The sequence below is a fragment of the Rattus rattus genome, chromosome 15 (genome assembly GCF_011064425.1).
Source record: "Rattus rattus isolate New Zealand chromosome 15, Rrattus_CSIRO_v1, whole genome shotgun sequence".
Classification (NCBI taxonomy): domain Eukaryota; kingdom Metazoa; phylum Chordata; class Mammalia; order Rodentia; family Muridae; genus Rattus; species Rattus rattus.
Window position 1 is genome coordinate 10,240,788 of NC_046168.1, and position 15,552 is coordinate 10,256,339.

The following is a 15,552-nucleotide window of genomic DNA, read 5'->3' on the forward strand; positions in this document are numbered from 1 at the left end:
TATCCATTACTAGGGCTCTAGCCTTCGATGGATGCTAAGCCACTTGGGAGATGCTCTGAAGGGAACATTGAGTTAACAGGATTAACTGATTAAAGAGGGGAGATGGTTCCTGAAATGGAGGCAGACAGCATCCCCTCAGGATGGAGGACAGGAAGGACAATAGAGACTCTTGTTCAAGAGAGAGAAATGGGAAGAAAGGATGCTAGAGTTGGTCTAGGGCATTTACTTCCCACATGGCCAGAGCAAGAGTGTGAGCTCCTTCTAAAACAGACAAAGCAAAACAAAACTAAACTAAATTCAAAAGAACTAACTGCTGGAGTGATGCTTTTTGTGCACTGTGGAAAAATGTGTCTCTGCCCTTCCTTATATACCTAAGACATCTTCTGATTGGTTAAAATAAAAATCCTATGGCCACTAGCAAAAAGCAGAATAGTCAGGTGGGGCTTGGGGACAGAGGGAGGGACTCTGGGACAGAGGGAGGGACTCTGGGACAGAGCCAGTCCACCGCTATGGGGATTCACCTTCAAGACACAGAGGAAGTCAGCCATATGAAACAGAGGAAAGGTAACTTACCAATCATGTAGCAGAATTTAGATTAGCATACACAGGATAATTGGGTTATGGGCTAGTTGGTAACAAGCCTAGTATAAGGCCAAACGCTTATAAATAAATATAGTCTCTGAGTCAGGAGCAAGGGTGAGCATAAAGTTCATGATTGATCAGTGGAAAATAAAGCTTCTCTAGAAGGAAGAAAATCATTAAAGCTAGTTAGTAAAAATTAATTGAATAGGAAAATCAAATGACATTAGCAAGTTAAGAGATGAAATAGATCATCAAGATCACAGTAATTCTAGATAAGCAATTGGTTTTCCCAGGGTTGGGGATTCAGATCAGTAGGGAACAGGCCCTAGGGGAGCACACTGACCTTCCTTTCCAACCCCTGAGCACTGCATTACTGTCTGGAAGAGAGCTAGGAAAAATTGCCTCTTCTGGACTCCAGCGTGAGTTAGCCTACAGCTAGAACAATTCAGGTTAGATCGTTTCGATCCACCACGACGTGTGTGTGTGTGTGTGTGTTTGTGTGTGTGTGTGTGTGCATGCAAGTTCCAGTGCATTTAATTAGGGTTGCCTGCATGCTTGCATGAGCATGGTGTATGTGTGGTTGTTTACTTGGTTAAGGGAAACTTTCTAGTAGCTACACCACTGAGGAATTTGATTATCCGTTCCCTAGCAACCATTAGCTACAAATGCTCTTCAGTGGGGATGGAACCTTCTAAGCCCCTTCCCACAGTCTTTGAACCCACTGTTGGATGACTTCTTTTTTTTTTTTTTTAAATTGAACAAATGAATTTTATTTGGAGACAAGGTCTCATGTAGCCCAGGCTGGCCTCCAACTTTCTGTGTAGCCAGAAATGGAGGCTCTTGTCTTTTTTTTTTTTTAAAGGTTTATTTATTTATTATATAAGTACACTGTAGCTGTCTTCAGACACACCAGAAGAGGGCATCAGATCCCTTTACAGATGGTTGTGAGCCACCATATGGTTGCTGGGAATTGAACTCAGGACCTCTGGAAGAGCAGTCCTTAACTGCTGAGCCATCATCTCTCCATCCCTGTTGAATGACTTCTATTGACCCCTGTAGACTCACTCACCTGTGTCCTTCCTGACCATCCCTAAGCTAGGGGTTAATGGACATAGTTCGTGTTTTTCAACTCCTCACTCTCAGACTTCTAATAGCATTGACCAATAGAACATGCAGTGAGAGGCTTGAGATTGGGGAATTAGCGATCTCAAAACTGCACCAAGGGTATATATCGCTTCCCAATTCCCACCAAACTTCATCCGTGACTGCAGACAGATAGCTATGGCACCCTACATGTCATGTGCTTACGAGGCTCCTTTCTGGTGAGGAAAGACAGGCTTTCTCTGTCAAGGAGAACCTTCCTACAGACGTCTTTTCATGTCTCACCGGCCCCAATTGTTTGACAAACTACAGTAGCATGGGAGACTACTGTAGCATGACTGGCTTAGCTGAGGGGTAGGCAAATACTGCCTTGGGGTCAAATCTGACCTGTTGCCTGTTTTCGTTGATAAAGTTTTCTTATAACACAATTACACTCAACCTTGAGTAATTCCCTAAGGGACACAGGAGTTTAAATAAATGAATGGGGATTGGGAGGGCATTTATGTATTAGATATGGCTAACTTTACAATATAGCAGCAGAACTGAGAAATTGTGACAGACCTGAGGCTGAGAACATTTACAGAACATTTAAATAATATAATAATACATTTTACAAGAAATCTTCAGGCTTGGACCCATCCATCGCCACCACCTACGAACACATGGTAGGATGAACTCTATCCAACTAGAGGATTGCACCAGTGAAGACAGGGGGAGCAGAAAACAGCTTATTTTCATAGGCAGAACAAGCCCATGCTAGGGGCTTGGTGGTAGACGGGAGTTTTCCATGGAGTGTTTCTGCTACACTGGAGAAGACCACCAAGTCGGGTTACAGAGAGCAGTGTTAGCTGCAGCCTTAAGGTAGTGGTGGTCCCTGCTCAGATCATCCTGTGTTTGCTCAGGAGGCTCCTGGGAGAACTAACTTGAGAATGTCCCTGGGCTGTCACAGAAGGAAGTTGTGTCCTTCTGTCCTTCTGCCTCGAGGTTATGTACAGAATAGAGGCTCTCTTTCTCAGAATGTCACTAGAAACTTCACAGAGTTGGAATCTAAAACTATCCAACCTGAGAGGGCTGAGCACAGGCCACCGCCCTTCTCTATCAAGGAAGTCTTGTCATGTAGCCCAGGCTAGCCTTAAACTCAAAATTCTTCTGCCTCAGCCTTTCCAGGACTGGGCTTACAGGCATTTGCCACTGTGCCTGGACAGACAAGGCAGATATCTCTTTATAATTTATTCTCTGTCTTCTTTTCACCCATTGGCTGGTGAATTTATGTTTAATTGAACAGAATTTAGTTTAGTAAAGTTCAGATAAGCCTCACTTAAATTTTTTTTGCATACTATCATACCATTGTGTCAATTAATCTCTGAACACACCTGGACATAAATTCTTCAAATAACCGTATGGTATCATCGTGTATGAACTATCTCGTTTCTGAAGGCTCTTAGATTACTTTTATATGTGGTATATATTATGTATGAAAGTACACACACACACACACACACACACACACATATATATGGCAATCTATATTGTATGTAAAATGTGTGTGTGCAATGTGTGTATAAGCATGTACATGTTTGCACTCATGTCTATGCACAAGGGTGTGTGTACCATGGTATACTTGTGAAGTTGCAGAGCAGCCTCTGGTGTTGTGCCTGGTCTTCTAGACCATGGCCTTGACCACGGTCTTCAAGGCAATTTTAATTTATATTTCCCGATTAAGAATATAATCTGGCGGTGGTGGCAGATGCCTTTAGTACCAGCACTTGGGAGGCAGAGGCAGGCGGATCCTAGGCTAGACTTCGGTTCACCAGCTTCCAGAGGATCCCTGTCAACCTTCCCCGTCTTCTGGTAAGAGTGCTGGGCCTACAGGTGGCTTTTCCATTGGCTTTTCCATGAGTTCTAAGACAGTCAGGCTTTCTCGATAAGCACTTTACCCACAGAGCTAGCTCTCTGGTCCTTGTCTGGTGTTTTGGTTTTGGGATGGAAGCCAGGGCCTGTACAAGTCTGTACAATCTAAATATTTATTTATTTTTATGTACATGAGTACACTGTAGCTGTCTTCAGACACACCAGAAGAGGGCATCGGATCTCATTACAGGTGGTTGTGAGCCACCATATGGGTGCTGGGAATTGAACTCAGGACCTTGGGAAGAGCAGTCGGTGCTGTTAACCGCTGAGCCATCTCTCCAGCCCCTGTACACTCTAACCATATGTTTGCTCTACCATTAGTCACAGAAACTGTGGTTAAACAGATTTGGTCTGCTCTTCTCCTGCTGATCTACCTTTGTTTATGGGTTATATCAGCATCCACCCTTGCTGGTTGAGGGAGAGGGGTTACCTTTCTTCCCCGGCAGAGGTCGCTGAGAAACGGAGGAGGGAAAGCAGGAGGTTCATGGATCCAGTTAGAGAAGCAGAGGAACAATTCCTGTCCCTTGGGAGAACCTTTGAGTCCTGGTTCTCTCAGGCCCTGGCCAATCTTCCTTCAGCCAAGAAAGGGTTGCATTATTTGTGCAGCGAATCCACGGGAGAGACGCAGACAACCAAATCTGTCTTCACAGTCTTTTTCGCCCCTGATTTAATGTGAAAGCAACAGAGAGCAGGTGGCTAAGAACAAAGGGAGCGGGGCCGGCGCTCTGCAGCGCCCTTGACTGAGTAAGGTTCTCAGGAGGCTCACATTTCTGCGACTGAGGTTTTTTTTTCTCTCTTTACACGTTGGGAAAAAGGTTTTGCTGTTGTCGCTTTAATCCACGGACAGGAAAGTGATTATTGTTCAAGATTCTTTGAGGATTTTAAAAGTCACGCTCAGCAGATTCCCCAGTAAATGAATTGTATTTATTTGACCACTGTTTTGCGTTTATTGAAGTGATTCTGTTAATTTTCTTATGGTAATGAGCAAACATCCCTGTCTTAAGACTTGGGAGACAAACACAATAAAGACCTAGCCAGTGTAATATGTATGGTTCCATATTTCATACTGTGCAAATTATTAACAGATATCATAAAGCGTCTATGTAAATAAAAATCTGTTTTTGTATTAGATTGTTTTTAAAAATTGTGTGTGTGTGTGTGTGTGTGTGTGTGTGTGTGTGTGTGTGTGTGTGTGTGTATGCGCGCCCGCGCGTACGCATGGGTATGGAGGTCAGAGATAGATATCAGGTGTATTTATAGCTGCATAAGATCCCATTGTGTCCCCGATGTGGGCATTTCGTCTAGGCTCCGCCCCAGTTACCTGGCAACAACCAGGTGTTCCTGATTCACTGTAAAGGAGGCTGCTTGCCCCCTCCTCACTCTCTTGCTCTTCCTCTCTTCCCCCTTCCCTCTCTGTCTCTTCTCTCCCCATTCCTCACCCCCCTCTCACTACACGTGTTCAGGCTTTACCCCCCCTCCCCGCCTCTCTCTGCCTTTCTCTGTCTCTACTCCCTCCTCAACACCCCTCCCCATGCCCTAAATAAACTCTATTCTGCTCTATACTGTCGTCGTCGTGTGGCCGGTACCTCAGGGGGAAGGGATGCCTCAGCACCCCCTCCCCCCACACATACCGCACCTCCACCAAACATATTCCTGCCTTCTTTTTCTCTTTCTTTCTCTCTCTCTTTCTTTCTTTCTTTTCTTTTCTTTTCTTTTTCTTTTTTTTTATAAAACACAGCATGCGAACCTCATTATCTTTATTCATCTGCTGGCGGACATCTAGGCTAGTTCCATATCTTGCTCCTGTGAATAATTCAGTAGCAGACATGGCTGTGTGCATATCTCCATATCTCTGCGGTGTGTTGGTTTAAGATCCCTTGGGCATGCGCTGAGGAGGGGGTGCATCTGGATCAGATGGTGGGTTCATTTTTAGTCTATCGAGACGGCTCCATAGCGGCAGCACCAGTTGTTCAAGCTCAGGGTTTCTCTTACGTCCGCATCAGCATTTGATGTTATTCCCCGCCCATTTAAAAAATCTGTATTTTAGTGTACAAAATGAGCTTCATTATGACTCTATTGGTGGGTTTTTTTTCCTTCTTGAGAGTGTAATTTAATTTTATTTCTCTTTTCCCTTTTCTCCCTTCAACCCCGCCCCCCATACTTTCTCCCACTCTCCTTCAGATTCATGGCCACCACGAATAACCAATTGTTTTTGCACGCACATATGCGTATGTATATACACATATACTCCTGAATATAACCTGTCGCGTTCACTCAATGTTACTGTGTGTATGTTTTCAGGACCGACATTTTGGGACTGAACAACTAGGCGTCCTCCTCCCTGGCATGGACCGCCTCTCCTGCTCCCAGGTTTCCTCAGTGGCCTGTAGATTTTTTGTAGGGTTGAGACTTGCTGGGCTGATTGTTGTTTTTCTTGATAATAGGCAGACATTCTGGTTGGGGGTGGGATGGAATCTGTTTTTGTTTTTTAATAAAAAATATTAAATTGTGTGTGTGTGTGTGTGTGTGTGTGTGTGTGTGTGTGTGTGCGCGCGTGCGTGTCCATCATCTGGAATCGGTCCTCTTCTGCCACCTTGTGGGATCCTGGGACCAAACTCAGGTTGCCAGGCCTGAATTCAAGTACCTCTTCTGACTGAGCAATCTCACTGGTCTTCAACATTATTTTCATTTATGTATCCCTGATTAAGAATATAGCCTGGTGGGGTTAGGGATTTAGCTCAGTGGTAGAGCGTTTGCCTAGCAAGCGCAAGGCCCTGGGTTCAGTCCCCAGCTCTGAAAAAAAAAAAAAGAAAAAAAAAAAAAAAGAATATAGCCTGGTGGTGGCAAAGAACGCCCAGCAGAGGAGCGGGTGGGGCAGAGGTGGGGGGGCAGAGGGGGGGGCGGGGGCAGAGGCAGAGGTGGGGGCGGAGGCAGAGGCAGGGAGATCTCTGAGTTCAAGCCTAGTCTACAAAGTGAGTACCAGGACAGGCAGGACTATACAGAGAAATCCTGTCTCAAAAAAACAAAACAAAGATTGTAATACAGTTTTTCAAATATCTATTGGCCATTTGTGTTTCCTTTGGGAACTCCTGCCACTTCATTAGGCTAGCCATTAGTTTGTGGCTGATTTAAACTCTCAAGCATCAAGTAAGAACAACGTTTTGGCCAAAGGAATAAAACTAGTGAAAGGACAACATAATCCCCCACCCCCCGCCCTTGTCTCCATTTGAGGATCAGGCATGATTTCGAAAAGAAGGCCATAAGGCATCTGCTCCAGTGACAGACCATAAAGTCCAGAAACAAGGTCATCCACCTCCCCAAGAACAGCCTGGGGAAAACCACAAATATGGGGAAATATCTTATCTCAGGATGGGCCATCTGTTCTGGGTGGCCCTATCTCATCCCAGGATTAAACACTCATGACATCGGAATGCAGACCACTGACCATCTGTGATGTCCTAGCACCCACCAATGAAATTTTAGATTACCTAATCCTTCTAGAGAGTTCCCTGGGCCTGGAGAGATGGCTCAGCAGATAAGAGCACTGACTGCTCTTCCAGAGGTCCCGAGTTCAAATCCCAGGTGGCTCACAACCACCTGTAATGGGGTCTGATGCCCTCTTCTGGTGTGTCTGAAGACAGCTACTGTGTACTCATATAAGTAAAATAAATAAATCTTAAAAAAAAAAAAAAGATTAGAGAGTTCCACGGTTCCCTGTAAGAAGGCCTGTGCCACCTTTGTCCTGGGCCAGGATGTTAGAGACCTAGTCTTAACGAACTTTGATCACTGTCCTGATCAGGTAACGGCAACTTCAGCAGGGAGGTGACCAGGAGCTTGACTGAAAAGAGCTAAAGCTAGAGTGGAATAGAGGCTGAGAGAGCAGTGTGGGTCATCGGTTAGTGGTAAAGGGATTAGCGGAGTATCCGTGTCCAGGTTGTTATGCCTGGCTCCTCCCTCTCCTGGGAGAGAATGAGATAGAGTCGAAAAAACACAAATACCATAATGCAATGCTTTGCCCAAGGAAGGCTAAGATTTTCCTTAACTTCTGTTTCTATCATAAATAAAACTCTATGGGTAAGTATAGTAGATGTCCGAGTTTGAACATGAAATGCCGCACTTGGTCCTCAGTGATGGCAACGTTTTAGGAGGTGGAGCCTAGTTGGAGGACGTGAGATACTGGGGGTGGGCCTTAGGTTTTTATGCTATAGCTCTGCTTCCTGTCCCGGTGTCGTGCCTCCCTCCCCCTCCCGCCCCGTCCTCTTCCCCTTCCTGTTCTTTGGAGGTGGGAGGAGTCCCACCTGCCCCCTGTCCTTCACCCTCTCCTGGTTCCTGGTCTGTGGAGGTGGGAGGAGTCCCAGCAGCATACCCCTATGGAGCTGCCTAGCATCCCGTTGTGCTGCCTCCATGGACATCTACCCCTCAAACAATCATCCAAAACAAACATTTGCCTAGATATTACCTCTTGTCAAGTATTTGGTCCGAGTGATGAGAAACGAAACTACCATACTAGGTCACACAAAAATAGATGACTGTTTGGTTCTTTGCCAAAACAATTGACCTCTGAGCATGTGGTGAGGGCTGGGGCACGGTGGGTATGAAACGCTGAGGACAGAGCCAGCCAAGGTGTTCCTACTGATACGCAGTATCAACTGATAGACAGATTCAAGCCATCATCTTCACCCTGCTTGAACACTGTACCATCTGGAAAGCTGAAAAGTGTTACTGCTCTCTCAGGCACTAGCGATTCTAATTAAGTCGAGCCTTGGGCTGGCCTTGATGTGAGGGTTTTTAAACACCCGCAGGTGATTCTAATGAGCAGCTGTACTGGCTGGTTTTGTGTGTCAACATGACACAAGCTGGAGTTATCACAGAGAAAGGAGCCTCCCTTGAGGAAATGCCTCCTGGAGACCCAGCCGTAAGGCATTTTCTCAATTAGTGATCAAGGGTGGGAGGGCCCATTGTGGGCAGTGCCATCCCTGGGCTGACAGTCATCCCTGGGCTGACAGTCATGGGTTCTACAAGAAAGCAAGCTGAGCAAGCCAGGGGAAGCAAGCCAGTAACATCCCTCCATGGCCTCTGCATTAGCTCCTGCCTCCATGTTCCTGCCTTGTGTGACTTTCAGTCCTGACTTCCTTTGGCAATGAAGGTCAAAGTGGATGTGGAAGCTGAATAAACCCGTTCCTCCCCAACTTGCTTCTTAGTCATGATGTTTTATGCAGGAATAGAAACCCTGAGACAGTAGCCAAAGCTGAGCATTATGGGTTAAAGCACAGAGCCCTGGCTTCTAAAGCATTCCCTAGATCGAACTATCAGTCTTGCCTCCTTCACCCCATGCCCCGCCCCTTGCCACTTAGTAGGACAACAACATCTACCTCTTCCAAACTTTCCAGGTTTCTTATAGGCAGCTGTTAGCACGTCCGTCCCTTAGTCCATTTGATCCCTTGGCTGGATAGATAGAGGCTGAGCTTAACACACAGCAGTGCTTTCTTTGTAAAAGTGTAATTGGCTAAAATGCTCCTTGTCTTCTTAAGATGGACTTTCAGACACTGCCATGGAAAGGAGAGGGGTTTGTGCTGCTGCTTTGGTCTTTGTTTCTCCCCCTTCTCTGCTTTTGGTGGAATTTTTAAACTACTTGTTACTAGAGTTTCTGTCCAGACTGGGCATTCCCAGGTCCTTGGTGCCTTGCTCAAAGAACTGGAGACGCATACAGAGATAGCCAAGTAGCAAGGGAGTTTTGTCAAAGAGCGAAACGGAGTTCCTGGCCAGATGAGCTGCAAGAGAGCAGTGGACGACTTGAGCTAGCGTGTCGAAGAGCGGCCGGTTACTGTTTGGAGTCTCCATTTATGGGGTCCAGTGGAAGGAGGATTGGTCGCTACAGCTGAAGAATGGATGGCTTTCTGTGTCGATTGACAGGCTTGGGTGACGCAAGCTTTTATTCACGGCTGTCGTCCTTTCCCACAATGCATCTGACTTTATCCCTCTTCACACCTAATTGTGTACAGGTATCGAATCTATAGGAGGTTTTTCCTAAGTTCATTCTGAGGACACAGGCAGCTTCAACATGCATATACCTGTGACAGGCAGTGTCATCAGCTCGACCCAAGTTAGATGGGCTCTGGGCAGGCTTGAGAGGTTTAACTGAGATGGGAAGTCAGGGCTTGGGCAATTCCCTGGGTGGGGGAATCCTGGACGGCAGTGGGCGGAGAATGGGAATGGAGCTAACAGCTAGCTCCATTTGTGTTACCGTCTGCTTCTGATTGAAGACGTGGTGTGAGTAGCCACTCCTGCCATGGTGACTCTTCTTCAGGCCTGGGCTGCTCCCAGGAACTGTGAGCTGAAGTGAGCCCTTTTGCCTTCCGTTGGTATTGTCAGTATTCTTATCACAGCACTAGGAAAGAAATCGAAGCACACCCCAAAACGGAGCAGACCGGATCATCCCGTTTTCCTTTGTTTGGGATTCATTTTGGGCCCTGAGGGGTAGTTACTGAGAGGTGCTGTGGAGGAGAGAGCTCAGGTGTAGTTTGGAGCCAGGTGTGTGTGCAGCTCTGTCCAGGTGCTAAGAGCTTTGTCAGTGAGGGGCGTGTGGTTAGTGAGGGGCGTGTGCGAGCGGAGGCTGCCTACGGTCTGGGTTGCTAGGCTCCCTTATGCCTGCCTCGTACTTTTTTTTTTTTTGCTTTTGCAGATGGTAGCTAATTCATACTGGTAAGATAAAAATATGGTCCAGCTTGAGCTATGAAGGGAAAAAATGAGTACCAAGTCATTACGGATTTTAAATGACAAATTTAGCAGAGACCTAATTCTGTTATTCTTAATCAAATATTATTGATGAGACAATTGTACTTTAAAACTGAAGTGTTGAAGAGCTGGGGACATACCGTTGGTAAAGTGCTTGCATTCACAAAGGAGCTCTGGGTTTTATCGCTAGTGGGTGTGGTGGCTCGGGCCTGCAACTCCAGGATTTGGGAGGTGGGTAGAGGCAGGAGGATCAGAAGCCCATCGTTAGGTACAAAGCAAATAGGAGGTCATCCTGGAATACATGGGACCCTGTGTCAAACAAAACGAGGCACCAGCTATCACCTACAGACCAACAAAACAAACAAACAGCCCCCTCCATCATCCTAAATGGACTGACAACCAAACACTTAGAAACAGGAAAATGCTAGACAAATAGATGTTTGAGGATACTGCCATTTTCTTTAGAACACCTGCCATAAAAAAAAAAAAAAAAAAAAAAGATAACCACTAGCTATTTAGACAATTCTGAAGGAAATCAAAACACAAATTTGCAAAATCTGAGCTGATGGGAAACTAACCAGTTATCCAAATGAAATGAAATATTTCCTTTTCTGAAAAGTCTAAACGCTGTGCATAAAGGATGGGTCGGTCGGACTAACTTTCTGTTAGAGTGAGATGTCAGAGGTTACGTAACGTAAAGAAAAGAGGCTTATTTTAGTTCCTGTTTCTGACTCTAGGTCAGGGACCTGCGTCAGATGGGGTCTTCTTGCTGGCACAGGGATCACATGGGGAGAGAGAGAAATACAAGGGAATAGAATATGTCCCTTGTCCCTTCTGGTTTCTCTTTTCCTACAAAGTAGCTGATATGCAACCATGACAGTTCACCTTGGCGTCTTCATCTGACGGTGACCAAATCAGCCCCCAAAGGCTCCATTACTAACTATCTGTGTCCTCTTACCACCAAGTACCTCACAGTGGGGATTATATTTCTACTTGGGGACACTAGGGACATACACTGATGTAGCAAAAAGGTTGCCTTCTAGGCAAGAGTGAACCATCAAAAATGACCCCAGCGAACAGATGTTTCAACAGATCAACTACTATGGTGTCACTTAAGTATTCCTTTCTCTCTTCTTTTTTTTTTTTTAAAAAAAAACAAAAACGTTTTATTGGTTCTTTGTGAATTTCACATCATGAGCCCAAATCCCACTCATCCCCCTCCCTCGGTATTTGCCCTCCACCCTTGCAACCCCCACCCCTACTCCCTGAACCACCCACAGAGGAAAAAAATCTCATTGTGGAAGCTGTAGTGGGTTCTACAGTATTCCCTTTTGTCCACACTTCTTTGCAAGCGTTCATTGTAATGACTCATTGGTCTGGGACGAGGTCTCTGGCTTCTGCTACTCTATCGATATTAGAACTTCACTGGGACTCCTCTCGGATATCCTGTTGTTGCCCTATGCCATGGAGACCCTGTAGCTTTGGATCTGTAGGACCCGCCCTTTCACTCACTCCAGCAGTTCATCAATGGGGTAGATATTGGGTCAGGCCCTGGATCTGGGCCCTCAGAGGTATCTGAGCTCATCAGCACACTGGCTCTCCTGTTGTCATGCCAGTGGGGCCAGTTTACCCAGAATCACTGGAATCAGAACCAGTTCTATGCTGCAGCCCAGGCAAGGTACAGGGCCCACTCTCGCAAGTGCTGCAGATGGTGAGGGGCAGGACCAGCTCTCCTGCTCTTAGGACCCCAGGGCTAGGTCTTCCACCTGACATAGGTGGTGAGGGGTAAGCAGGGAGGAGAGTATCTTTCATTCGTCCACAGGGCCACAGTCTTGAGTACTGCACTTTAGGGGCAGAAGGGTGGGGTCAACCCTCTTGTTCTCATGCCTCTAGGGCCAGCTCTCCCACAATTCCCAGGTGATTGGTGGGGCCAGTTCACAACCTCAGACATCAGTAGGTCTGTGGGTGGCAGCGCAGACCAGGGACGTCCACCTGGCTTAGGTGGTAACAGACCCCTGCTGCTGTAGGGCCATGGCTTCGATGTGGCCCCTATGGCAGGACAGGCCAGGCCCCCACCATGGTCCCAGGTGGCAACACAGGCTTCTCACTTTAGGCTGTTCCTCACTAGAGTCTCCAGTCCTGCCCCTCTTCATTGTGCCCACACCCTTCTGTTTCTCTTTCTCTTCCATTTCTTCACCACTTACTCGCTCCTCTTAGCGGCACCCAGGGTCTCTCGGGGTCTGGGGCTGTTTTAGGAGTCGTCTCAGGAGTGCTGTGCTCCACTTGCGCATTATGGGTTATCTCGAGCATGGCGCTGGTCTGGTGGTCGTCTCAGGCTTGCTTTTTGCCTGACCCCCCTGAGTCTGTCTTGGGCTCACTCAGACCCGGAGGTCCCAGCCAGGGTTCTATTCTCTGGCTTGCTTCCCGTCCTGGGAGCCCTCCAAGCCTGCCTGGTGCCAGACTGGTGGTGGTCTCAGACTTACTTTTTTCAGGGACTGTTAGGCTAACTAATCATTCAGACATTTATAGGTCAGAAGACTGGGCATAGACATAACCTCTCTTCTCTGCCACCTACCGTCACGCGTGTGACAGACACAGCAGCCACATCTGCAATGTCTCTAGGAGCCAGAAGAGGGCGTCGGATCCTTTGATACTGGAGTTTTAGATGGTTGTGAGTCACCACTTGGGTGCTGGGTCATCTTTCCAGCCCCAAGGTAGCCTAAAAACTTCCAGGCCTGAAATTTTTAATAGCGTAAGGCAACGCAGTCTTTAATGAGCAGTTAACCTCCGAGCTTTGAAGAGTCCTGGAAAGAGCCCAAAGCCGCTAACTCTTGTAAAGGTGCAACAGAGACAAAATCTGCCTAGGCCTTAAAGGGAAAAGCTAGGACTACACAGTGTTAGGTCTCAATTGTTAGGCTGAAAGGCTAGCCGAGCTGCCGATTAACATACCAAAGCGGACGCTGGTCAACTGGCTGTCAGAGCTGCAAATTCTCCTCACAGAGTTCTGGTTCCTCACAGTCCTTCCCACCCCTGCCCGACCCTAAATCTCTCCAGCCCCTGAGCTTCCCTTCCCTTCCCCCAGCTTCTGATTCCTATACAACTCGGCCATTTTCTCTTGCTTCTCTTGGTTTCCATGCACTCTCTTGGCCTCTTGGCCCTGGGTCCCCTCGCCTGGCCTCTCCTATCCTCTTTCTCTCTCTTCCCCGACTCCTTTCCCGGGCCTGGTTCTGGATCTTGCCACTTGCCTCTGGCTGTGCACTTGTTCTCTCTCTCTCTCTCTCTCTCTCTCTCTCTCTCTCTCTCTCTCTCTCTCTCTCTCTCTCTCAGAATAATATCTGATAGGTTATTTCTCTGCTGTCAGTATAATTAGCCAATTCAAGACAGATTAGATTATATTAAAAGCAAGTTTATTGGGAAACTGCTCTCAGGTGGGAGAGTTCACTGGTCCCAAGGACTAAGGCCAGGGAAGTCACCCTGGGGAAGGGGATAGGAGAGGGAGAGAAAAGGTGCGCATGCGCAGAGAGAGAAGAGAAGATGGGGGAAAGATAACTCAAAATGTCTGGATTATATAAGGAGGAGCCTCTAGGGGAAAGGAAGAAAGTTCAGCATTGAGGACAGGGTGGGAGAAAGGAAGAAAGTTCAGGGTTGAGGGCAGGGTGTGCCAAGTACTGACTGAGGGATGCTGGGATAGCCTGGAGGCCAGGTCTGCTTTGGTATGTAAAATATGCAGCTCTGCGGGTCTGCGTTTCAACCTGCTTGGGGGTGGGGGTGGAGGAGCGGGAGAACTGCTAGAATGTCCTCAGGGAAGGCAGAATGCCATCTAGGATAGGGGTCCCGCTCCGTGTTCTTCTAGACGAGGAACAGCAAGATCTGGGGTGGATGCTGTGGTCCTCAAACTCCTGTGTATCCAGACACAGCTGGGGAACTTGAGGCGTTGATAATGGTTGTCCCCTCCTGTGTGCCCAGACAATGCTGGGATCCTCGAGGAGTTGGGAACAGGGGTCTGAGGGACTGGCCGAGCCCAGGATGAGGTAGAATCCCGCTTGGCTCCGAGTGAGTACCGGAAGTATGGGGGGACTGGAAGAGCTGCCTTGTCCTGGAGAATAGGCGAGGCTTTTTACTATTCCCAGCAGAGGTCATTGATGAAGAAGATGGTTGCTTTATTCACGGCAGATGAGGATGCATATGTCTTACTCAGGGTGAGTCAGGGATTAAACACCTTGTAGGAAGGGATGCCCAGGAAGGGAAGCTCATTGGCTAAACACCCGGGGCCTATCTAGACACCTCATTAGCACGGAGAACTCCAGGTTTTCATGACCAGTTGTCATGGTCCTCTTAGTGGGATGTTGTGGTTACATGTTCCAGGACAGGTAGTCTGGCCAGGAGCTGATTCTAACACCTACCGTTCTCTTTTTTTTTCTTTTCCGGAGCTGGGGACCGAACCCAGGGCCTTGCGCTTGCTAGGCAAGTGCTCTACCACTGAGCTAAATCCCCAACCCCACACCTACCGCTCTCAATTGTGAGATTTACCGGGCGTTTTGATCCTGCTTCCATCTTACCAGTTCGTCTGTCTGGTGGCACAGTTCCACTTGCCCCACACACACTTCAGTCCCTTGTCCCGGGTCTGAAACCGAACATGAAGGATGTTGGACATGTAACAGAATCTTCAGTAGCTATTTTACTTCTTCTTTTGAAAACCCTTTGTTCAGTTTCATCACACATATTTTCTGATCAGGTTATTTGTTTTCTTGACATTTAGTTACTTGGGTTCTTTGTGTATTCTAAATACTAAGCCTCTCTTCGGTATATAGACGGAAAGGATTTCCTCCACTCTTCTAAGCAGGCTGCTTCTTTACTTGGTTGACAGCAGCCTTTGCTATGTATAAGCTTTTTAGTTTCCTGAAGTCTTATTTGTCAATTGTTGGTCCACAGGCAGGAGAGCATCCTGGACTTAACTTTGTATAGCCTTCTAGACTGTGCCACAGCCCAGAGAGAGCATGTAGAGTCCTTAATAAGTTTATTCTCAGTTAAAAATAAACACATTTTAAAAAGTGAAAGAAAAATGAATTTAAAAATGAACAAGGTAAAAAAAAATGAACAAGGTAGCATAGTGTGCTTCTTGTTACTATATTGTGGTTTCTTTGAACTTGGAAGATTAGGGAGGATATCAGGAGAGGAGCATGCTGGAAACAGATATGGCTCTAAGAAAGGGAGACAGGGGTG

At 47.0% G+C, this 15,552-nt stretch overlaps 1 non-coding gene across 1 annotated transcript; it reads right to left on the reverse strand.

Moving 5' to 3' along the window:
- Positions 1–12,823: 12,823 nt before the first annotated feature.
- LOC116885048 lies at positions 12,824–12,958 on the reverse strand. Its single transcript, XR_004385934.1, has one exon. It is a non-coding gene; the product is annotated as a small nucleolar RNA SNORA17 (small nucleolar RNA).
- Between the last annotated feature and the right edge of the window lie 2,594 nt (positions 12,959–15,552).